Source organism: Muntiacus reevesi, chromosome X (assembly GCF_963930625.1).
Source record: "Muntiacus reevesi chromosome X, mMunRee1.1, whole genome shotgun sequence".
Taxonomy (NCBI): Eukaryota; Metazoa; Chordata; class Mammalia; order Artiodactyla; family Cervidae; genus Muntiacus; species Muntiacus reevesi.
In genome coordinates, this window is record NC_089271.1 from 148,161,409 (window position 1) to 148,185,380 (window position 23,972).

Here is a 23,972-nt window from a genome sequence, read left to right on the forward strand (position 1 = left end):
CTCTGTCTCAGTAATTCTACTGTTGGCTCCTTCCAGAGTGTTGTTAATCTCAGTTATTTCATTGATTATAATTGCTTTACTCTTCTTTATTTCTTCTAGATCCATGGTAAACATGTTTATTTCTTCTCATTCTGGGCCTCCAGTGTATTTATTGGCAACTCCACTTAGCTTTCAAGATTTTGATCATCTTTACTATCATTATTCTGAATTCTTTTTCAGGAAGACTTTCCATCTCCTCTTCTATTGTTTGTTTTGGTGGATTGTTTTTTTTTTCATGTACCTTCACCAGATGCATATTTCTCTCCCTTTTCATTTTGTTTAGATTGTTGTGGTCTGGGTCTGCTTTCTGTAGGCTGGAGAGTTATGGATCCATCAGCTGTGGAACCTGATCTTTGTGTGTGGCACTGGACCGGTAAGCTGTCAAGCTTTAATTCTTGGGGTATCTTGTGCTTGTGCTCTGTTGGGTGGAGCTGGATCACTTCTCTATGAAGTGCAATGAATTGTCCTGTAATGCACTTTGTGGTGTCTGTGTGTTTGGTATGGCTTTGGGCAGCGCCTTTTTAATATTCATTTTTGAGTTCCTGCTTTGCTGGAGAATAGGTGTGGGTTGCCTTGCACTGAAATTACTGGCTTCAGCTAGGGGCTTGATTTCCATTTAGGCATGGAAACTTTTGGATGTGCTTCTCTTTTAACGTTCACTGATGTCAGAAGTTCAACAATGATCTAAAGATCTGGAATTGACCTCATGGCCCCTGACAGTAGCATCAAGAATTCTGCACCCACAGAATAGAAGACAAAACCCAAGGTTAGTGGAGAAGCAATTCTCCACAGCCAGAAACAGCCAAAGGGATTCACAGAGTTATACAGAGCAAAGAAAAGTGAGGAGAGAGAGAGATGTTTCTAGGAGGAGTAAGGGAGAGTCAAAAGGGAGGGCACAGTTAACTCAGGAATTAAATCCATAAGTGAAAATAGTTCCTAAAGATAGAATTCCTAAAGGTAAAAACATTGATAAAAAAGTTTCAAAAAGCAAAGATTAAGAACCTAGAATAGAATTTAAACTACTATAATTACTGGAAAAATGATAGAAGCCAAAATGATTCTCAAACTTATAATGTAGTACATAGCAATGAAAGTAAATGGAATGATAAGGAACAAAAATGTTTAAAATGTTTTTTAAAAACATGAAAATAATAAAGAATAATCTAGCAATTTCTCTAGAGTTGCTGTGAGCTTAGTGGTGTCAGATCAGTGTCAGATAGTCTCTTTTTCCTGCTTCTACTTGTTATAAAAGGCTATTGTTGTCCCTGAATTGCAGTTTCTGCATTAACTTCAGAGTTTCAATTTGTTGCACCTGTCCCTTCTGGGCCAGTTCACACTTCTTTGCTTATTTTTAATTCCTCAGTTTGCAATTATCTTCCATGACTAGTTTACACCTGACTAGTTTGCACCATAACATGAGGGGACAGCAGGCCCTTATTTGACCTCACTTGCTCAGTGGTGCAGTAGTGAGGGGGGGAACACTGAAAACCAATACCACTGGAATATGTGGGGGTGCTTGAGGTGGATGGACCACAGTGGGCTTGCCACTGACTTAGGTGACATGTATTTTCTTGGTCTACCCAGCTCAGGTTCCTGGCTGATCTGTGAGGGCACTGTCCAAAATGGGCCCTGTGTTTCATGTACTTCCCAAGTCTAAACCACTCAGGCTCTTGGGTGTTCTGCAAGGGCACTGACCACAATTGGCTGTGCGCTTTGGTCCCTTCCTAGGCCACCGCCTGCGGCAGGACGACACGGCTGCTCTCAGGCTGCAGACGCAAGGAGAGGCCCAAGAGGTCACCCACAGACGGCTCAGGTAATCTTTACACCAAGTCTTCCTCCCACAAAGAAAGGCAGCGCAGAACAGGCATTCAGATCTAAACATGGAGGGTGGGAAAGAGCCTGGAAAGATGTAAGAGCACCTACTCTAGAAGAACAGCCTACGAAATTCAACAGGCCTTCAGTGGTTCTATCACTAACCCTGGTAGTAGTGCCCTAACCTGTGGGCTCATGGAGCACACGCAGCTCTGACACTAAAGATGAGAGGCGCCCACCCACCATCTTCCCAAAGGATATGACTCGTAGTCCAGTGTCTGAGTGAGCACTCCAGTGAGAGCAAACTCTGCACTGTGAACATCTGCAAGGAACAAAAATAAAACCTGTCAAACAGACGCACCTGCCCGCACCCATGCACACCAACACGCAGCAGAGCAATGAACATACCTAATCCTCTGGCAAAATATTCTTGACACAAGTGAGGGTAATTTTCACAGAATATTAAAATTTCTGACAGACTCTAAGAAAGAGAAAAGCAGCTTCTTGGTTATTGAGCCTCATACATGACACTGATGCATTCAACAGTGTTACACTTCTGTGTACCTTATCCTCCTTATGTTCCATGAGTTTCTGGAAAGATGGCTGTTTAGACAATACTTTGCCTTCTGCACATTCCATAATCACTTTCATGGTTGGTAGACTTGGGCAGATCCCAGGAGTGATGTAAAAGTATTTCACCTAAAAATGAAAATATGTGTACTGGTTTCAAACTGAATTTTCAGTGTGCGTAATTTCTCATTCTACCCAAGAATTTTGACAAAATGTCTAATTTCACGGAGCTACACAGTACTAGACCCCACTAGTCCCCAACCTGAAGTGGACCTGGTGAACCCAGACATGGAATTTCAGAAATAAGCACTCTCATATGCTAGGTGTGACCTATAATTATTAAAAAGTGACTAGAACTTTAATTCCTGTAAGACATGAAGTATTCTGTGATAAGAGCAAGAAAAACATTTTCCACAATTTCTAAAGCTCAAATGGATTACAAAATGATTTTGAAGGTTAAGTTTTTCTAACACCCTTACTCTTAAATGTAACAAAAGTACCATTTTGTTTTAAACTCCTCAAACATTTAGAAGAACACAGACTATTTTAGGTAATGTACTCTTAACTCAGTACTGAAAATCTCTTTGAATTCCAAAGTTGCCTCCTTAAGAGTAAAAAAAAAGAAAGAAAAACTGATTACCTCTATTAATCTACTAAGCCACTGTTTGATACAAAAAAATTTTCCAAACTGTTCTAACTTAGAAACATTTAAACACTGTAGTTTAGAATTATTAGACACATATTCAGTTAATATTTTCTCAAGATTGGTCTCCACTTTCCAGCTGAATATACATTTTATGAGAATAGTATTAACGTAAGTTGGTAAAAGCAAAAATAAAAATGTAAATCTCCTACACACTATTCATAGCATACTCTGTGAACCCGGGTTATTTGTAATGCATCTCTCCCCGTATCGATTCTCTTCAACCCGGAACAGAACCTAGAGGAGGCCTGACTGCACAGGGGGAGTGGGGAGAGCCCAGCTCTCTGGGTGCAAGCTGCCCACTCCGTCATGGTTGCCCAGCTGCAGCAGCTGATCTGAGCTCCAGTCCAGGCGTACCTTGAAAAGCGGAGAAACATGGGCCCTCCTCAAGGACTCGTCCAAACTGAAGGAGAAAAGCACTTTGGTCTCCGCATCTCGGAGAAAGAAGTTCTGCTCGTCTGAAAAGGAAGACAGCACAGCCTCAGAAAGTGCGTGGCACTGGGATACATCACATGTGACTGGCTCCAGGTGCCCCAGTGAGCCAGGTGCTGGCATTCACCTGTGAAACCTGTGAATGAGTAAGTCTCCCCGATTATATTTCATTTACTTTCCTCCTGAAAACAGCCAGCCAGGCCAAAGACACTCTTCCTCCTGGATCAGTGTTTCTTAGCTTGTAGGAACAAATGCTCTGACAGCCGTCCATGGACCCTCCTCTCATCTCTGGGCAGCTCCCCACTCCCCCCTCAGCTGTAACTTCACCCTGTTGGGGGATCACAGCGCCCCAACCCAGATCCAGGTGAAGAGCGCCAGCATGGAGGGCCAGGCCGGGAACCAGCTTCACAGTCAGCGTGTGCTCATAGGGACCAATGACTTCAGAGCCACTGGACTCCAGCTGAGAGTCAATTAGCCATATTTTACAGATGTACCAAAAACAAGTTCCTTTTATACATGAACATGTACAGCAATTTGTAAAGGATGGTTTTACCAGATTTTGAGGATCTAAGAATTTTTAAATAATACCTAATTTGTGAAAAAGTAAAGATCACAAAATGTTTTAATCTTCTTATGAATATATCTTGTTCAGAAAACCATTTATTTCATCATCATAACCAAACTAACAGTCCAGGGTCAGACTGAGTCACACTGTGGGTCTGCCAGTTGCCCTTCTCTTTTTAAAACAACACCTTAAAAATGAGAAAACCATTCTCAGCTCAGAGAGCATAGTTGCTGACTCCATCAGGTCACTCAGGAGACACTGAGATTTAACAACTGCTAGAAATGCAAGTCCATCAGCCACCAGCAGAAAAAGAAGGCACTACACTAGGTGAAAGAAGAGAAGAATGTCTAAAAAATGAAGTTAAAAAATGAACAAAGAAGTATTGTCATGCATGAAGTTACATACTTAAATGAAGTGATGTATCTGAAATGCTAGTTTCTATAGCATGATGAAGGTTGCTGTGCCTGCTGAAGAGCTGTGAGGGATGACAGGAAGCGGTCCATGTTTAAGGTGAGAGATGACACTGAAAGGAACACAGTAGCTGCAACAACCTTGGGTTTCTAAGACGAGCAGCAGAATTATATTAACTTGGTCGGAGTTGTGGCAAGAGTCAAACTTTCCACAGCAGTGCAAAGGGCATGTGTATTCCAGAATGAAATATCCTACACAATTAGTGTCCCAAACTATATAGATATAAATACAAAATGTCAAAATACCCCTCCTCCATGTTAGGAAGTGTCCAGTCTTAAAGCTGTCAGAGCCCAGGCAGGGGTGGTGTGCTGCAGGGGTGGGAAGGCAGGGGTGGCCAACGGGGGCTGACTACATGGGACTCATCCAGGAAGCTAATGTATTTAGGACATCAGGAGCAGGCGTCTCACTACTGGAGTACGGAAACAGGAAGGGAGAGATGAGCGTGAGCCCTGTGGTGTGGGACTGGAACCGGACAGACAGACATGAGAAGCACTGTGTGAGTCAGCTTGGCATAGGCAGACCCCATGGGCCTGAGCGTCATCAGCTCCTCAGGTCTGCCCTGAGATTGGAACTTGGGGTAGGGTGGGGGGGTCCCTGGGACATGATGGTGCCAGTACCAGGGCAGAAAAGCCTAAGACAAGTCTAGGACGCTCTTGTTTTGCCAAAAGCTACCAGGTGGACATGACTGATGGGAAGAATGGAGAGGAGACCAGCAGTCACTGGTCACAGCGGGGTGACATGGAAACAGTGACAGCCCCATGGTCAAGAAAGAAAGGAGACATGTGAGGAAATAGGGGATAAATGAGAGTCGGTCGAGGAGCAACAGCAACTACAGACTTCAGAGTGCTTCCCACAGATGACTTGAGAGCAGGCAGAGCGGAGAAGGGACCACTGTGGACACTACCCAAGGACCACCTATGCAGACCCCGGCAGGAGGCGTGTGGGAGGGGGGCACAGAGCAATGGAATGAAGGTTCCACCACAGATGCCCCTGCCTGTCCTGGGGGTTGGTGACCCACACTGTCCCCCCAGGCCACTTGCCCCATGTTCCCAGGACACTCCTGGGCTCCCTGGCCCTGCTCCATTCACTGTCCAACACCTGGAACCCCGTTGGACAGCCAGCATGACATACAGGACGAATCATCAGGAGAAGAAGGCAAGGCTACAGAGCTCTTCCCCAGTATTTCCCCAATTACCACAACCTTCCTATTTCACAGTAAAATGCACAGATATCAAATTACTCACTGGGACATGAAAAAATTTGTTATTTATCCATTTAAATTCACAGAGTTAAAAAATGAACTTGATGTGTGCTGGGATGAAAATGGGGACAAATTTGAAGGCAAAAACCCTCCTAACTGGGCATCCAGTGCACAGGGTGCGGCTCGGCCACTTACCGATGAACTTGCGGCACTTGAAGCACTCCTCCAGCCACTCTGGGGCGACGATGTACTTCACCATGGAAATGGCCATCAGGAACTTGACGGTCCGCTTCACCTTGCTGGCGATGAGGTGGGTGCACTTCTGTGCAGACTCGGCGACCTCCCCACCCAGGATGTAGAGCTTCTGGGGGCCGGGAACACAGAGCAGAGGTGAGACCATCTGGTCTGCAGAGCCGCCCGCCCACCCTCAACCCGGGACTTGTCTAGACCGTGAATGGGACTCTCGGCAGCACAAAATGGTGAAAGCGGTGAAGCCAGACCTACGCCACCGTGCGAGCAAAGTGGAAACTGGAAGTGACAATGTACATTTCCCTAATCCGTGCCACACAAGTCAAGATTAAAGCAGGACCTCCACTGGACACCAGGAGGACACCCCTGCGAAGAAGTAGAAAGCTCTGAGAACAAGGCAGCTCGCTACATAAGGAGTGAACCTCCCAGGCTGTCTACGCCGAAGTGAGTATTGATAAGGCACGTTAAGACACAGTCTCTAAGAAATGATGACATAAAAATCGACTTAAGACACAGACGTGTAAAAGATGATCTCTTCATACCCAATTTTAAAAGTAAAAAATAATTTTGTGGTAGCATTTATAATTATTTCTTTTCCTTTAAAAAAAATAAAGGGAAATGTTTGAATCCCTGTGATACAGGTCAACTATATTTTAACCATTCCCTCCCCAGACACAAGCCCACAATCCCTCCTGGTGTTACTTCCAGAAGTGCATTTATGTAAATAAATACAAAAACACCTGTGACCCCTGGGCCCGCCCCACCAGAGAGAACAAGTCTTGAGAAGATGGTGGGTTCATTTAGGAAACCTGAAGGGGCACAGCTACTCTCGTAAGCTAATGCCCTTATGAAAATGGTATTTGCGCGGCTTTGCTAATGTGTGATTACAAGACTGCTCTTGGTCTCCTCACCTGAGTCGTCCTAACAAGAAAGAAAGCATCTGAGGAGGAAGTAACAGCAATAATGAGGCGGGAAAGCAATGATGTAATGATCACGCAGTTTATAAATAAACACGACGAACAATGTTACAACATGATATTCCTAATTACATGTTAACCTAATAAAACTGCTAGCCTAAAGCAAATATAAACAGAAAGGAACATTCCTAAAAATCCTTATGCAAAATAGAAGGAAATTTCACCTTTATGTACTCTTGAACTTGAACAGACTCAAATCCAGTGAAAAGCACAAAAGGGGTCAGTTCCGGTGGTAACTTCTTGGAGGGAGGTGGAGTATCTTCGATTCTATCAAACACACATAGAAAAGAACGGCTATTACTTCCCTAATATGTTCTTTACCAAACAAGACATTTTCATTTTAACAGTGTTAAGAAGCTCTGAGAGCTTTACCTGTGTGTGGTTTTCTGTTCTTAAAGGGAAAGTGCAGTGATTCACCTGCTCTTTCTTTCCCACCATTTACACAAAGTCACCCCAAAGGACTCTCACCTGGCACCCCTAGGGGAAGGGCTGATCAGGCACCACCCCCCACCCTCCAGCCTGCACTGTCCCTGGGGGTCTGTGAGGGTGGAAGGGAGGGCTTCCAGGGCCCTCTGTGGTCCCCAGTCCCCCACCGTATCCCACAGGACCCATCTCACCCCAGAAGCTCTGATGCGGAGCAAAGCTGGTCGACTCAAGCACACACTCTATATTAAACTTCTTTGCTTAAATTTGTTCAAGCCCTACTTTTAGCTTATATTTGAGACAGTCTATGAAATAAAAAAAAATCTGTAGTGTTTTAATGATGTATATAATCACACAATTAGGCTTTTGCTAAAGAATCCAACAATCCCCAGATTGGGTGGCTGTGGGGACTGGAAGGAGGGGACTGAGGAGCAGGGAAGAGACAAAGACCCTCACTCAATGCAGCTCAGAGGGTCTCTCGGTTCTAGTTAAACCACCAGCTTACCTCCACCAGGTGAGACCAGAACAAGTCTGACAACACCCCCACCCCAGTCCCACAGAGGGGGCTCCATCCCCCATCCTGACCTGGGTCAGGGGTCGGACGTGGGCTCCCGGGCACACACTGAGGATGCCTAGAGCCGGGTTCCAGTCCCCCCACCCCCATCCCACCACAGCAGCTCGTTTCATACAATGGGGGTTCTGGCAAGATAGAGAAAAGATAAAACAGAAGATTGGACTTTTTTTTTTTAATAAGAAAGGAAAAGACACTGGCTAATCCCCGTTTATCTCCAGTGATGAAACGAGAGATGTCATGATACAGCTGCAATGCAAGCGGCACATCCTTCCAAGTCCTGGTGGTTTCGTAGCTCAGTCGTGCCCACCTCTTTGTGACCCCATGGACTGTAGCCCGCCCGACTCCTCTGTCCATGGGGATTCTCCAGGCAAGAATACTGGAGTGAGTAGCCATGCCTTCTTCCAGGGGATCTTCCCAACCCAGGGACTGAACCCATGTCTCATGTCTCCTGAATTAGCAGGTGGTTCCTTACCACTAGTGTCACCTGGAAAGCCCTTCCAAGTGAAAATCTTAGGGATTTCCCCAACTGCCACCATTTCCTAGAACAGAACGTAAAAGATCATCAACCATTAAAAAAAAAAAAAAAAAAGTGATTCTTCCTACCTGGCTCTTTTGGAAGAAGGCTGGATATTAGTTACTTCATTCTGCTTCGCTTTGGGAGGTAGTCTTGCACCCTGTAATTAACAGATGATTTACCTTAGTCAACCTCCCCAGTAACACAGCAGCTTCTGAGCGCTTTCTACCCATCTCACCACACACAAGAAACACTCCCCAAGGCACAACTGGCAGAGACCACGGGCACATGCAACTGTCCAGGGAGGCCCTGGCGCTGGCCACCCTCTCTATTCACGAGACCCAACAGTTCTTAAGATGTCTTCACCCCTCTCCTAGCACTTGTGATAGATTTAATCTTCAACCTTGAACTTTTCAAAACACTTTTTACTTCAAATACTTTGTGTCTCAAGGGAATCTGGAAAACACAATGATTGCAACTACACCCCTCCAGAAAGACGGAGGTTCCCCTATGAGGGTGCAGGACGGCTGGGTAACAGGACACTGGCGGGGAAGGCAGGCCTCTGACGGCCACTCTGTGTCCCAGGCACAGCGCCCATGCTCCTAAAACCAGCTGGAGGCCCTGACGTGCAGAGATGTGGAGCCCGTTGGGGAGCCAGTGCCCCTAGAGGCCCCCCACAGCCAGTCTCGCACTGTGGCTGCTGCCCCCTCACCCCTTCCTTGCCTCTAACCCAGTCTTTCTTACACAAGCACGCACATTTATGTTCTACTATGGGGAGCAACCACCTCTCCATCTGAGATGAGGGTGGAGATGACCCTCCCCCCCAAGTGAAAGGCAGCCCTACCAGAGCTGCCTACCAACCAACCCCTGGCACTCCAGTGCAGAACAGCCCATCCTGAAGGCAGCCCATCAGAGACCCCAGCCAGTGGCCTGGAAGTCCACCACCACAGTGAAGTGCTGCGGTCAGGGCTGACACTCTGGCGCCCCAGTTCCCACCTCCTGAACACCACGGAAACACACGGTCTCCCTGTATTCTGCTCTGCAGTTCTGTAAGCACTCACGTAGCTCTCTGAAGAAGTCATGGGGCTAACGTGTGTCATGTGACTAAGTAACTCCCAATATCACCAACAGAGAGGATAAAGACACAGGGTGCACTGAACAGCTTATGACAGGCGAGAAGATTCAGCCCTCATTGGTCATGACGGCCAATTACTAAAAGAATTAGTTACAGATACAAACATCCCTACTTCTTTGTAACACAGTAAGTAAGGTGACTAACTTGACATACCATCAACAACTCTGCTGACACTTTCAACTGGAATTCTACAAGCATCTGAAGAGAGAAACAGGTTACTTTTCAGAAACATTATGTACGTAAAGGAGCCCTTATCAATATAAAAGCCCTTTCAGGACACACACACACTATTATAAAACAGGTTAACAATAAGGACCTGCCATATAGCACAGGGAACTCTACTCCGTACTCTGTAATAGCTACGTGGGAAAAGAATCTTTAAAAACAGTGGATGGTAATAATAACCCTATATGCAAAACAGAAAAAGAGACACAGATGTACAGAACAGACTTTTGGACTCTGTGGGAGAAGACAAGGGTGGGATGTTTCGAGAGAACAGCATGTATATTATCTATGGTGAAACAGATCACCGGCCCAGGTGGGATGCATGATACAGGTGCTCGGGCCAGGTGCACTGGGAGGACCCAGGGGAATCGGGTTGGGGGGAGGTGGGAGTGGGGATCGGGATGGGGAATATATGTAACTCCATGGCTGATTCATGTCAATGTATGACAAAACCCACTGCAATGTTGCGAAGTAATTAGCCTCCAACTAATAAAAATAATTGAAAAAAAAAGATTAAAAAAAAACACTAGACATATGTACAAGTATGACTGATTCAGTTTGCTGCACACCTGAAACTGGCACAACATTATAAACCAACCATATCCCAGTAAAGAAATTAAAATGGAAGTGTATCAATAATAGCAGAAATGAGAAGCCTCTCCAGGTGTGGGTCATCCTGGACACGCAGTGGCTCGGGTGATGGCCTCCAACAAGGGGACCGTAAGGACTATTCCTGAGTTTACAGGGAAGCCTGGCGGGGGCTGAGTGTCCGTACAAGACAAAGCTGAGCAAACCAGCAGCCTGTGGCCCAGTGCAGGCACCGCCCACCCGCATGTGCTGAACCCCAGACAGTTCCGGGAGCCCCGTGGTCTGGCGTCCTAGAAACTGACTGTGAGGAGCACAGCACGTGGGGACGGCGGCCCGGCTGGGCCCTCAAGGACACGTGTCTACCGAGGAAGGGCCTGGCGTCTGCACCACGGCTTCAGAGTGGACGTCATAGCCAGGTCTGTCCCAGGGAAGCAGGCTGGCTGTGGCTCAAAACCAGAAAGGGATTTCTTGCGACTGAGACCTTTAGGACCAGAACTGGACGGGCTCCTTCATGGGAGCACATGTTAAAGCAGCGTTCGAGCGACCACTTCCTGGAGTGACGCTCAGGTGGGTAAATGGGGTTAAGCACCATCTGGTGTACAGTCAGGGCAGTGGGCCTTCCTCGGGATCTGTGCAGCAGAAAGTGGGGGGCTGGGGGTGCCGTTTCTCACAGAGCAAGTTAAATGAGAGCTGGCTTGAAAGACAAGATCAAAAGGCTTTCTAGTGTTCCTTCCACTTCTGAGAGTCCATTAAAAAAAGCAAACAAAAATACAAGCCAACAAAACTTCTGGGCTCAGTGCAGTGGGAGACAGCGTGGAGAGGAAACAGGAGAGGAGATAAAAACCGACATGACCCTGAAGCCAAGAGCAGTGTCTGGAGCCCCAGCCCATGGCCACAGGGAGTTGGCCTGCTTACCCAGAAGGTTCACCACCAGGTGTGGGGTCGGGGCGAAGGGGTCCTGCAGGCCAAAGGCGGTGTAGCAGCCATACTGTGTCTGCTGCAGGGCCTCGAAGTTCCCCAGCAGGATGTCCCCCAGCCACTTGACATTCACGCACGGGATCTGCCACTCTTTGGCTTTCTCGTACTTTAAACCAGTTGGTCTTTTTTGGTTGGGGTCGGGGGGGAGAGAAAACACATTCATTAGAGTTATCGGTGTTCAAATTTGTACTTCTGTTAACACAAGCCAGCCCACACTCGCTCACACTGGATGTGGCAGGGATGGTTCTGCAGAGCTGATCGGGCTGTAAGGAGGTGTCCATGTGATCATGAGGTCATCACCCACCCTGCTTTCACCTCACCACTGTCACCTAATTTGACTGCAGCCTCCTTAATCATATGATTTCATTCTTCTGCTAACATTACAACAAATATCACTGCCATTCTTTCAACAGACTCTGACGTCCACCATGGAACTCTGACAGACTGAGAGATCCAGAATGGCCCTGTGCAGGCCAAGACAGAACCTCGGCTGACTGAGGGACCCTCAGAGGCCCTGTGTGGGCAGAGATGGAACCCTGGCTGACTGAGGGACCCCGAGAGGTCCCATGTGGGCCGAGACAGAACCCTGACTGACTGAGGGACCCTCAGAGGCCCTGTGTGGGCAGAGATGGAACCCTGGCTGACTGAGGGACCCCGAGAGGTCCCATGTGGGCCGAGACAGAACCCCGACTGACTGAGGGACCCTCAGAGGCCCTGTGCGGGCAGAGATGGAACCCTGGCTGACTGAGGGACCCAGAGTGGTGCCAAGCAGGCTGAGGGCGGACGTGGCGGTGGCTGCGTTTACTCTCTGCAGATGAGGATGGTGTTGCTGCGGCACAGGTAGCCCGTGTACTTGGCACCTGCCAGGTTACACCATTCGCTTCAGGTCATCCCTGTCGCTGTTGACGAACCCAGTCACGGAGATAATCTGGGGGGGGGGAAGGTCCAGTAAGGTCAAGATGCAATGATGGTTTAACCCAGTTAGTGTGGCTCTTTCTTCTCCCTGTTGGTTGCGCTACAGACACATGTGTTTCCATTCCTCCTCTGGCACTGAGGGGCACTTGGCGACATCACCTCTGAGAATGCTGTCACTGCTGACAATGCTGCACATGAGACAGCAAGGGGGGACGGAAAGCAAACATACCAAATGGAGAATGCTTTCCTGTGTTAGCATGGCACTGTTCCGATCATGTTAATGAAGTTACTTTACTAAGCCTACGAATATTGGTCAGTTCTTGTTTCTGATCCCGGTTTTGGGCTCATCTGACAGGGAGAACCGACAGGAGATGATGTCCGCCCAGCTGTGGCCACTTCTGGTGTCAGATGCTTAATTGTAAAGTGAAAGTGAAGTCGCTCAGTCATGTCTGACTCTGCGACCCTATGAACTGTAGCCCTCCAGGCTCCTCTGTCCTTGGGATCTTCCAGAAAAGGATACTGTAGTGGGTTGCCATTTCCTTCTCCAGTGGATCTTCCCAACCCAGGGATTGAATCCAGGTCTCCTGCATTGCAGGCAGGAGCCACGAGGGCGTAGGCATTTATTAAACAGTGTCAAAGACTTGGGGGAACCTGTTAAATGTCAGGAAGCTGTGACTGTGCCAGGGGGACAGAGAAGGAAACAAGATGCTTATTCTGTTCAGGGAGGCAGGGAGAGCCTTACATGCTGGGAGCACGGCTTGTCCCCCAGCAGGAAGGCCAGTGGAAAGTGCAGGGCCCGATGGGGCGGCACCAGCTTCTTCTTCTTCAGGACTGTGTTCAGCCAGTGTGCCGTGATGCACCTCTTCCTCTCCTTTATCGCCTGCAAACACAACAATACGGGCCAGTCGTTGGCGGCTTTACTGCAGGTGACATACAGAACTGTAGGGTTGTGTAACTACAAGGTCATTTTTACTGGAAGTCCAATAAATATAGGAATTTCAGGAGCTTAGCACTCAATTTACTAAATTAATAAACTACAACAGTGTCACAGGTTAACTTGAACACAACCTGAAACACAGGAACAAGAGCCAACCACGGGGAGGAGAGCTGACAGCCCAGGAAATGACTTTAATCATGGAAAGAGATGACACTCCCAATCATCAGAATTCAAATTGCCCCGTGAGAACACAGCGAGTTATGAAAACGTAACTGCCCCTGAAGTTAACCTCAGGATGACCCCTACGTGCTCTTCACCAGGCATTTCTCAGAGGCCATGTACCACATACACACTAACGGCAGTCAGTCCATGAACAAGAACCCATCAGAGAAGAACAGAAGTGAGCCCTGAAGGGATGAGCGCAGGCCGCCCCGAGGGGGAGCTGCCTATCAGCAGCTCCGAGTGACCCTGCTCCCGCCACTCCATGCTCGGGTGGCCCTACCGGGGCAGACGGTGTCCACCTCCCCCTCATTGGGAACCTGCCTTTCCTCCCCAGTCCTCACAGACAGAGAAGCCAGGGGCCAGAGGTGTCCACACGCCAAAGGTGGATGGAAACCAGTGAGAAGCGGTTTCCTGTCTTCAGAGGTGGGAGAAAGACATTTCCAAGCATGACCTTCCCAGCATCTCTCAGAGCCCCCCAGTCCCGGAAGAGCTGAGCCCTCACCTGTGTGAACAGCCCGCTGACCTGACTCTCGCAGAGCAGGTGGGTGCAGCGGCTCGAGAACGTGGGGTTCACGGCTCCTCCATGTGTCTGGATGATCTGCACACACATGAGACCCACGGTCAGTCAGCTCCCACGCCCGGGGAAGAGGGACTTGTGATCTCCAGTCGGACAGCAGTTCACGAGACCCACCACATTATGTACACAGTGTATTTCCCAAAGTGTGAATGAACTATCAGTTATATCTATGGGCTTTCCCACCCAGCACTACACAGCAAAAATGAACTCTAAGCCCCGTTTCATCTGAACTTCTGGAGGAAGAGTGGGATGCTCTCTTTCTAAGACAGGGCGCTGTGGACATTTTAGATAAACCAGCTGATCTGAGCTGTGGGGCGTCCCACGTCTCAGGGGGCCAGCTGAACCCCGACCCCCACCCCAGGTGCCATGAGCACTTCCCCTGCTGGGACAGCGAGAAAGGTTTCAGACATCACCAACTGGTCCCTGGGGCCAGAAGCATTGCTTTAAGAAACTTTATTGTAAAACGAAAAAAGAAAGCAAAGCAAGATGAAGTTAAATTCAGTTTCTGAATTTCTGAATTTTTTGATACCATCCTATATCCCAACTGCAGTGGTTACACGGTCGTGTGGCACTGAGGGGAACACCGTTACCAAAAGGGTGAGAACTTCTTGGGTTGGCAAAAAAGTTCCTTTTAACTAAAAGACATACTTTTTATTTGGCCCAAGAATTTTACTGAACAACATATTCACCATTTTGTTCCACTATCTTCTGCCATTTTCCAGGCAATGTCATAATTCCATTTTCCCAAGACTTTTTATCTTTTTGAGCAAAGAACTGTTCCAGGTACCTTTTACAGTCTTCTAGGGAACTAATTTTTTTTTCCAGTAAGAGAATCTTGTAAAGACCAAAACAAATGGAAATTCAAAGGTGCCATGTTTGGTGAACATGGTGGATGAATCAGAAATTCCCAGACAAGCTCTAACAGATTTTGCCTGGTCATCACACATCAAAGAAACATGCGGTCTTGAGTTATCTTGATGGAAGAGTGTGAGTTTTCTGTTGATTAATTCCTGGTGCTTTTCATCAAGCCTGCCTTCAGATGGTCTAATTGGGAGGAGTACTTGTTGGAATTAATCATTTGATCTTCCAGAAGGAGCTCACAACAGAGGACTCCCTTGCATTCCCTCCATATACACAATACCACCTTCTTTAGTGTGGTTGGTGGTAGTTCATTTCACTTGCCCCCAAATCTCTTCTGTTCATTATTGTACAGTATCTTTTCATCACTGATCACAATTTGTCTTAAAAACAAAATGTTTTTTTGTTATGTTTCAGTAGAGAACTGCATTTGGAAAAAAAGATGAAGAAGGCATTTTTCGATTCACTTGTGTGGCACCTAAACATCAAAGTAATGAACACAGCTAAGCTGGTACAATTCATTTTCAGTGCTGGATTTGGATGTTCTGAGTATGTCGGCTATCTCACACCCAGTATAATATTGATTGTTCTCAGCTAACATTTCAATTTGATCGCTATCAACTTCAACGGGTCTACCCAGCCGAGCGGCGCTGTCCAGCAAGAAACCTCCAGCAGAAAACTTTGCAATCCACTTCTGGCACATTTGATCAGTCACAGCACCTTCTCCATACACTGTGCAAAGCTATCTTTTTGTTTTCAGTTGTGTTTTTATCTTTCTTTAAATAATTAAGCATAATATGCCAAAAGTATTCCTTTGTTTCTTTCTTCTTCAATATTAAAATGGCTACACAGAAATTGACCAATTTTGATAACTTTTTAAAAGAATGCACACTGATAAGACAGCTGTCACAGAACAATCTAAACAAAATTGTTTTGCATGAACTTAAAGTCAATTAAGTGCTATTAGAGCCATCTTACAGAAAAAACAAATGAGCTTCTTGGCCAACCCAGTGTGTGTGTATATGTGTAGGTACACGTGTATGTGTGTGTGCAGGTACATGTATCTCAGTGACCTCACCCTTTTCCAGGTGGCCAGCAGCTGCTTGTCAGACATCTGCTCTGGATAATCCGAGATTGCAAACACACATTCCAGTAAGAAGCCTTCTTCTGGGACTACAGCAGAATTTTATAAGGAAAATGAATTTGAACCCCCATTCTGTGAATGTGTGCACAAAACATGAAAAAGCCCATTTTGCAGAGTTTGATGTGAATTTATGAAGTTAGTCACGCTTGCCCATGATGTCTCCACCAGTAGTCTGAGGAACTCTGCAAAAGGTCCTACAAATACAGCTGCTACAAATGGAGCTACTCAATCGTCCGTATTACATGATTCAAAACTGGGAACCACCAAGGTTTATGTCTGGGCGCCGAGTACTCCAAGTGGTCCTTCTGGCAGCGTGCCATACCAAGGACACTGGTGTTCACTTCAGGGTAGGGACGGAGGCCCAAACCACCAGAAAAATCTAACAATTTCTAACTACAGTCCCTATTTTCTAAGTATTACTCTGACATAAATCCTTAGCTTGCCCTCAAACGCTCTCAGAGCAGGTACAAGAGATTCGGGAGAGGGAAAGAAAGAGATGCATATTACTAACTCTCCACCACTGGGTTGTGTCCAAACAGTGAAGGCTGTGCCTGCGCCTGGGCAGCAGGGTCTACAGGCCCTGGGCCGTCTTGCTGGATGGCTCTGCTGTCAGCGTTTGCTGCATCTGGTGCATCTGCTGCAGGTGCTGATGTGCTGCTCTCCAGGTGGGTGAGCTACTGCTGCTGCAGGGGTGGCTGTGGCTGCTGCAGGGGCTGCTGGAGGAACTGGTGTGGGTGGACCTGTGGTGGCTGGAATGGGTGCAGTGGGGGTGGGGGGTAGGGCTGCTGCATCAGGTGCTGCTGCTGGAACTGCAGGAGCTGTTGGGGATGCAGGTGCAGGATGGGGTGTGGGGTTGGGGCCGGTTCCGGGGCCACTTTCACCTGGCTGAGTAGCACTGCACTCGTGGGGCCATGCTGGCTGTGGTTCACCTGCTGCTCCAGCATCTTCATATGTGCCAAGAGGGACTGCAGTATCTGAAAGTGGAGATCAGGCAAGATCGTGTCAACAGCTGCTGCTCTCAACTTACAGGCCCCTCAGAGAGTAGAGCAGCACACCCTACACGCCATGGGCTAACTCTCAACAGCAGGAGGCTTCAAACACACCTGCATTCCCCCCTGGGCATGCATACTGCCAGCTCAGTGAAGTGAACATACTCGTACTTGAGACCTCTTCATCAAAAATGAAACGGAGTTAGTAAAATGAAAGAGGCTAATGAACGGACATGGGCAGATATACACCCTGGAGTGGCTGACTCACTCAAGAGCAGAAGGACGGGAGGGGGTGTTGTACGCATTTCTGTCCTGCTGACCCCACAGTCCTGCTGTGAGCACAATGCCCCGCCAACCGCCATCTCCCTGGTGGCCATATAGCCTGATCAAACCTCCCTCCCACAGCTGCCATTTCCCAACGAACAAAGGGTCTGGAGGACGCCAAGACCCCACCTTCATGAAGGCACGGGACACTGCAACCCTGGACTGCAGCTGCCAGCCCTCCCCGTCTGCAGCCGCCCTGCTCCGCCACACACACAAGGGACAGGAGAGACCCAGTCCCAGGTGTGTGCATGCAGGTAGCCTTCCCCAGGTCAAAGGCCCTTGCACAGCTGTCCATTCCCCATCCTCAGGGTGAGGCGGGGCCCTGCACACACACTGGACAGAAGGCCACAGGCTGGAGCTTCCACTGGCCATGGAGTCCCCTGAACTCTCCCCTTCCTTGGGACAGGTGTTGGCCAAGTGCCTGACAAGCTTCAGGAACCAGGGACATCACCTAGCAGAGTGTCACATCCCATCTTATTTTACTACCGTGTGCAGCTCTGGACTTAACAAAAAGAAACCGGTTGTATGATGAATTTTCCCTACATTCTCAAAAAAAATTGGAAGCCAACTTCCTATGGTCAAGGAAAACAGTAACAAACAGATTATTTTAAAGGTGATGGCAAAGAATGTTCAAACTACTGCACAATTGCATGCATCTCACACGCTAGCAAAGTAATGTTCAAAATTCTCCAAGCCAGGCTTCAACAGTACATGAGCCAAGAACTTCCAGATGTTCAAGGTGAGGGCAGAGAAACCAGACATCAAATTGCCAACATCCATTGGATCATAGAAAAATCAAAAGAATTCCAGAAGAAAACATCTGTTTCTACTTTATTGACTACACCAAATATTCTGACTGTGTGGATCACAACAAACTGTGAAAAATTCTTAAAGAGATGGGAATACCAGACCACCTGACCTGCCTCCTGAGAAATCTGTATGCATGTCAAAAAGCAACAGTTAGAGCTGGACATGGAACAACAGGCTAGTTCCAAATCAGGAAAGGAGTACATCAAGGCTGTATATAATTACCCTGCTAATTTAACTTCTATTCATGCAAAATGCCAGGCTGGATGACACACAAGCTGGAATTAATATTGCCGGGAGAAATATGAATAACCTCAGATACACAGACAAAATCAGCCTTATGGCAGAAAGTGAAGAACTAAAGGCCCTCTTGATGAAAGTGAAAGAGGAGAGTGAAAAACTTGGCTTAAAACTCAACATTCAGAAAAGTAAGACCATAGCATCTTGTCCCATTACTTCATGGCAAGTAGATGGGGAAACAGTGGAAACAGTGACAAACTTTATTTTCTTCAGCTCCAAAATCACTGCAGATGGTGACTGCAGTCATGAAATTCAAAGATGTTTGCTCCTTGGAAGAAAAGCTATGACCAATCTAGACAGCATATTAAAAAGCATAGACATTACTTTGTCAACAAAGGTTCATCTAGTCAAAGTTACTGTTTTTCCAGTAGTCATGTACGGATGTGAGAGTTGGACTATAAAGAAAGCTTAGTACCGAAGAATTGATGCCTTTGAACTGTGGTGTTAGAGAAGACTTTTGAGAGTCCCGTGGCCTGCAAGGAGATCAAACTAGTCAATCCTAAAGGAAATTAGTCCTGAATATTCATTGGAAGGACTGATACTGAAGCTGAAGCTCCAATACTTTGGCTATCTGTTGCGAATAACTGACACATTTGAAAAGATCCCTGAGAAAGATTGAAGGCAAGGGGAGAAGGGGACAACAGAGGATGAGATGGTTGGATGGCATCATCAACTCGATGGACATGAGTTTGAGCAAACTCTGGGAGTTGGTGATGGACAGGGAAGCCTGGCGTGCTACGTTGGGGTCTCAAAATGTTGGACACAACTGAGCCACTGAATTGAACTGAAGTTCTTCCTAACTAAGGTCTTGATGATGACTCTACCTAAGACTCAGATACTGTCATTAATAATCAATAATCTAACTCTTTACCTATATAACACCCTAATTGTGGCCCTAACTCATGACCTGACAATGGTCCTATTTCCCAGATCCTATTCCTTCATAAGGTCAAGAATTTCCTCCACACTAAGGCTCTGGCAGTCTCAGTAATAATGAACTGAATTTTTCCCTAAGTAACACCCTGATTTTGTCACTAACTAGTGCACTGACACTGGTTCTAGCTACAGCCCTGAGGCTGGTCCTATTGAAAGCCCTGAGATATCCCTAAGGAACAACCTTAACTGAAGTCTTGACACTGTCCTTAGCTTAGGCCCTGATGCTGTCCCTCATAGTCTTTGCTGTCACTAAATATCCCTCTTATCCTGTCCATAACTAAGACCCTGAATATGGGAAAGAAAAGCTGTTCAAAACCCTCAATAATTTAAAGGTGTAAGGAGGTCCCAAGACCAAAAGATGGTCAGGAAAAAAAATTGTCTCTGATAATAAGAAAGGAGAGAGGGACTTCACTGGTGGTACAGTGGTTAGGACTCTGAGCTCCCAGCAAGGGGGGCACATATTCCATCCCTACTCAAGGAACCAAGATCTCAGAAGCCACACAGCATGGCTGGAAAAAAAGAAAAAACAAAAAAAGAAGAGAGAACAGAAGGAAGAAGAAAGGAAGGGAAAAAAAAAAAGAAACAAGGGAGATGTGAAGAGGATAAAGAAAGCGTTCTGCCCTCCACTTCCCAGCTACCTTTGCTGAGTTAACACCACTTTCAGACTGACACAGAACTAGGGTTTTCCACAAAGGTGGCTGCTAGAGGTATCTGGGTTGTGGAAGAGAGGACCCATGCTTTGGAATCTTAAAGGCCTGAGTTTGAACCCAGATTTTTCCACCTTCTAGAGGCCTTAAATTACTTGGCCTCTCTGAGCCTCCATGATCTGTTCTATGTATTATTAAGACTACCAGGTTGTTCAGAAGATTAGACAGAATCTTTGTGTAGAATCTAACCCAGTGAGATACCTCTAAAATTACAGCTCTGCACATAGCTGTTGATCAATCCCAGGTGAGGCCCAGGGAAGCCGCATGACCTGGTGAACAAACATTGGTCTGCACGTCATTTTCATCAACTCTCCTCACATCCCCTCTCTAGACAAACTCCCCTCACATCCCCTCACATCCCCTCACATCCCCTCACATCCCCTCTCTAGACAAACTCCAAATCTTTAGACAGGTTATTCCTGAAGCACCTACTTTACCACCAGCCACTGAAACATAACTTCCTTATCCTCTCTACTCTGAATACAGCTGTGGGGGAGAAGAACAAATTTTGAACATGGAATCAAAAATTTAGACCATGTCCCACATTTATTGATTGGTTAGTTCTGTGACCTTCAACAAGCACTTGGCCTCTTTCAGCCTGTTTCCTCATCCATAAAACAGGGAATAATAAAATCTGGTCTGTGGGGTGGTTGAGAAGGCTAAAGTAAATAATGTCTATGAAAGCACTGAGCAAACAGTAATATATATATATATATATATATATATATACACATATATATATGTATATATATATAGTTGTTATTAATAAATCTCATCTATTTTATGTTTAAAACTGATTTAACTTAAAAATTTCCATACTGACTACTTAATCAAAATTATCTCCAGGTAACTCCCTGAGGTGCTAACCAGAACACCATGCTTTCACTGCCAAGTGCCCAGGTTTGATCCCTGGCCATGGAACTAAGATTTAAAACTTAGGCTAACTGTAAGTCATGGAGTCAGAAGAAGAAGAAAATTATCTCCACATATACAAAAAACATCTATTTCTGCTTTATTGTCTATGCCAAAGCCTTTGACTGTGTGGATCACAAAAAACTGTGGAAAATTCTGAAAAAGATGGGAATACCAGACCACCTGACTTGCCTCTTGAGAAAGCTGTATACAGGACAGGAAGTAACAGTTAGAACTGGACATGGAACAACAGAATGATTCCAAATAGGAAAAGGAGTACATCAAGGCTGTATATGGTCATCCTGCATATTTAACTTATATGCAGAGTAAATCATGAGAAATGCTGGGCTGTAAGAAGCACAAGCTGGAATCAAGATTGCCAGGAGAAATATCAATAACCTCAGATATGCAGCTGACACCACCCTAATGGCAGAAAGTGAAGAAGAACTAAAGAGCCTCTTGACAAAAGTGAAAGAGGAGAGTGAAAAAGTTGGCTTAAAGCTCAACATTCAGAAAACTAAGATCATGGCATCCGATCCCATCACTTCATGGCAAATAGATGGGGAAACAGTGGAAGGAGTTTCTTACTTTATCTTTCTGGGCTCCAAAATCACTGCAGATGGTGACTGCAGCCATGAAATTAAAAGACGCTTACTCCTTGAAAGGAAAGTTATGACCAAACTAGACAGCATGTTAAAAAAACAGAGACATTACTTTGTCAATCAAGGTCCATCTAGTCAAGGCTATGGTTTTTCCAGTGGTCATGTATGGATGTGAGAGCTGGACTATAAAGAAAGCTGAGTGCAGAAGAATCGATGCTTTTGAACTGTGGTGTTGGAGAAGACTCTTGAGAGTCCCTTGGACTGCAAGGAGATCCAACCAGTCCATCCTAAAAAAGATCAGTCCTGGGTGTTCGTTCATTGGTAGGACTGATGTTGAAGCTGAAACTCCAATACTTTGGCCACCTGATGTGAAGTACTGACTCATTTGAAAAGACCCTGATGCTGGGAAATATTGAGGGCAGGAGGAGAAAGGGACAACAGATGTTTGGATGGCATCAACGACTCAATGGACATGGGTTTGGGTGGACTCCGGGAGTTGGTGATGGACAGGGAAACCTGGCATGCTGTGGTTCATGGGGTCGCAAAGAGTCGGACACGACTGAGTGACTGAACTGAACTGAACACACATGCAAGTGTGTATATGATTGGATAGTAACATGAAATTTGCACACATTTTTACAAGCCCACAAGCTTTGTGAATGTCTTCTGGGCAATCCCCCAAATTTGTTTTTCTGAAGTCTGAAGTCAAGCCCTAATAAAGAGAAAACACTATGACATATCAATCTTTATTTCTAAATACATTGACTTAAAAGTGGTAGTAATGTTGATAAGAGCAGCAAGGAAGAACTTCCTTAGAAAATTGAAATGTGACACTCATCTGGTTTTTTCCCTACTACCTGGTCACTTAGGAGGGAAAAAGAGAGCTTGAGGAGGAGACACTTTCAGGGGTTAGAATTTATAAGCAGAGCTGCTAACAAAATCTTTTGTCTGCAGGTGCTCTTTTGTGGTCTCCCCGTCCTATTCCTCCACCATCTCTTTGAACTGCTTGTATATTTTGGAAATTAATCTTTTGTCAGTTGTTTCACTTGCTATTATTTTTCTCCCATTTTGAGAGTTGTCTTTTTACTTTGTTTAAAGTTTCTTTTGCTGTGCAAAAGGTTTTAATTTTAATTAGGTCCTGATTGTTTTTTTTTTTTTTAATTTTTTTTATTAGTTGGAGGCTAATTACTTCACAATATTTCAGTGGGTTTTGTCATACATTGACATGAATCAGCCATAGAGTTACACGTATTCCCCATCCCGATCCCCCCTCCCACCTCCCTCTCCACCCGACTCCTCTGGGTCCTCCCAGTGCACCAGGCCCGAACACTTGTCTCATGCATCCCACCTGGGCTGGTGACCTGTTTCATCATAGATAATATACATGCTGTTCTTTCGAAACATCCCACCCTCACCTTCTCCCACAGAGTTCAAAAGTCTGTTCTGTACTTCTGTGTCTCTTTTTCTGTTTTGCATATAGGGTTATCGTTACCATCTTTCTAAATTCCATATATATGTGTTAGTATGCTGTAATGATCTTTATCTTTCTGGCTTACTTCACTCTGTATAATGGGCTCCAGTTTCATCCACCTCATTAGAACTGATTCAAATGAATTCTTTTTAATGGCTGAGTAATATTCCATGGTGTATATGTACCACAGCTTCCTTATCCATTCATCTGCTGATGGTCCTGATTGTTTATTTTTGTGTTTATTTCTCTAGGAGGTGGGTCATAGGAGATCTTGCTTTGATTTATGTCATTGAGTGTTCTGCCCATGTTTTCCTCTAAGAGTTTTATAGCTTTTGGTCTCACATCTTGGTCTTTATTCTATTTTGAGTTTATCTTTGTGTATAGTGTTAGGAAATGTTCTAATTTCATTCTTTTACATGTAGCTGTCCAGTTTTCCCAGCACCATTTATTGAAGAGGCTGTCTTTGCTCCATTATATATTCTTGCCTCCCTAGTCAAAAATAAGGTATCCATAGTGCATGGGTTCACTTCTGGGCTTTCTCTCTTGTTCCATTGGGCTATATTTCTGTTTTTTGCCAGTATCATACTGTCTTGATGATCGTAGCTTTGTACTATAACCTGAAGTCAAGAATGTTGATTCCTCAAGCACCATTCCTCTTTCTCGAGACTGCTTTGGATATTCGTGGCCTTTTGTGTTTCTATATTAATTGTGAAATTTTTTGTTCTAGTTCTGTGAAAAATGCCATTGGTAATTTGATAAGGATTGCACTAAATCTGTACATTGCATTTGGTAGTAGAGTCATTTTCACAATATTG

The 23,972-nt window shown here is 45.8% G+C and overlaps 1 pseudogene; it reads right to left on the reverse strand.

The window, feature by feature from the left end:
* Positions 1 to 1,763: 1,763 nt before the first annotated feature.
* Positions 1,764 to 23,972, reverse strand: part of LOC136154769 (PAX-interacting protein 1-like) — a 30,741-nt pseudogene continuing 8,532 nt past the window's right edge.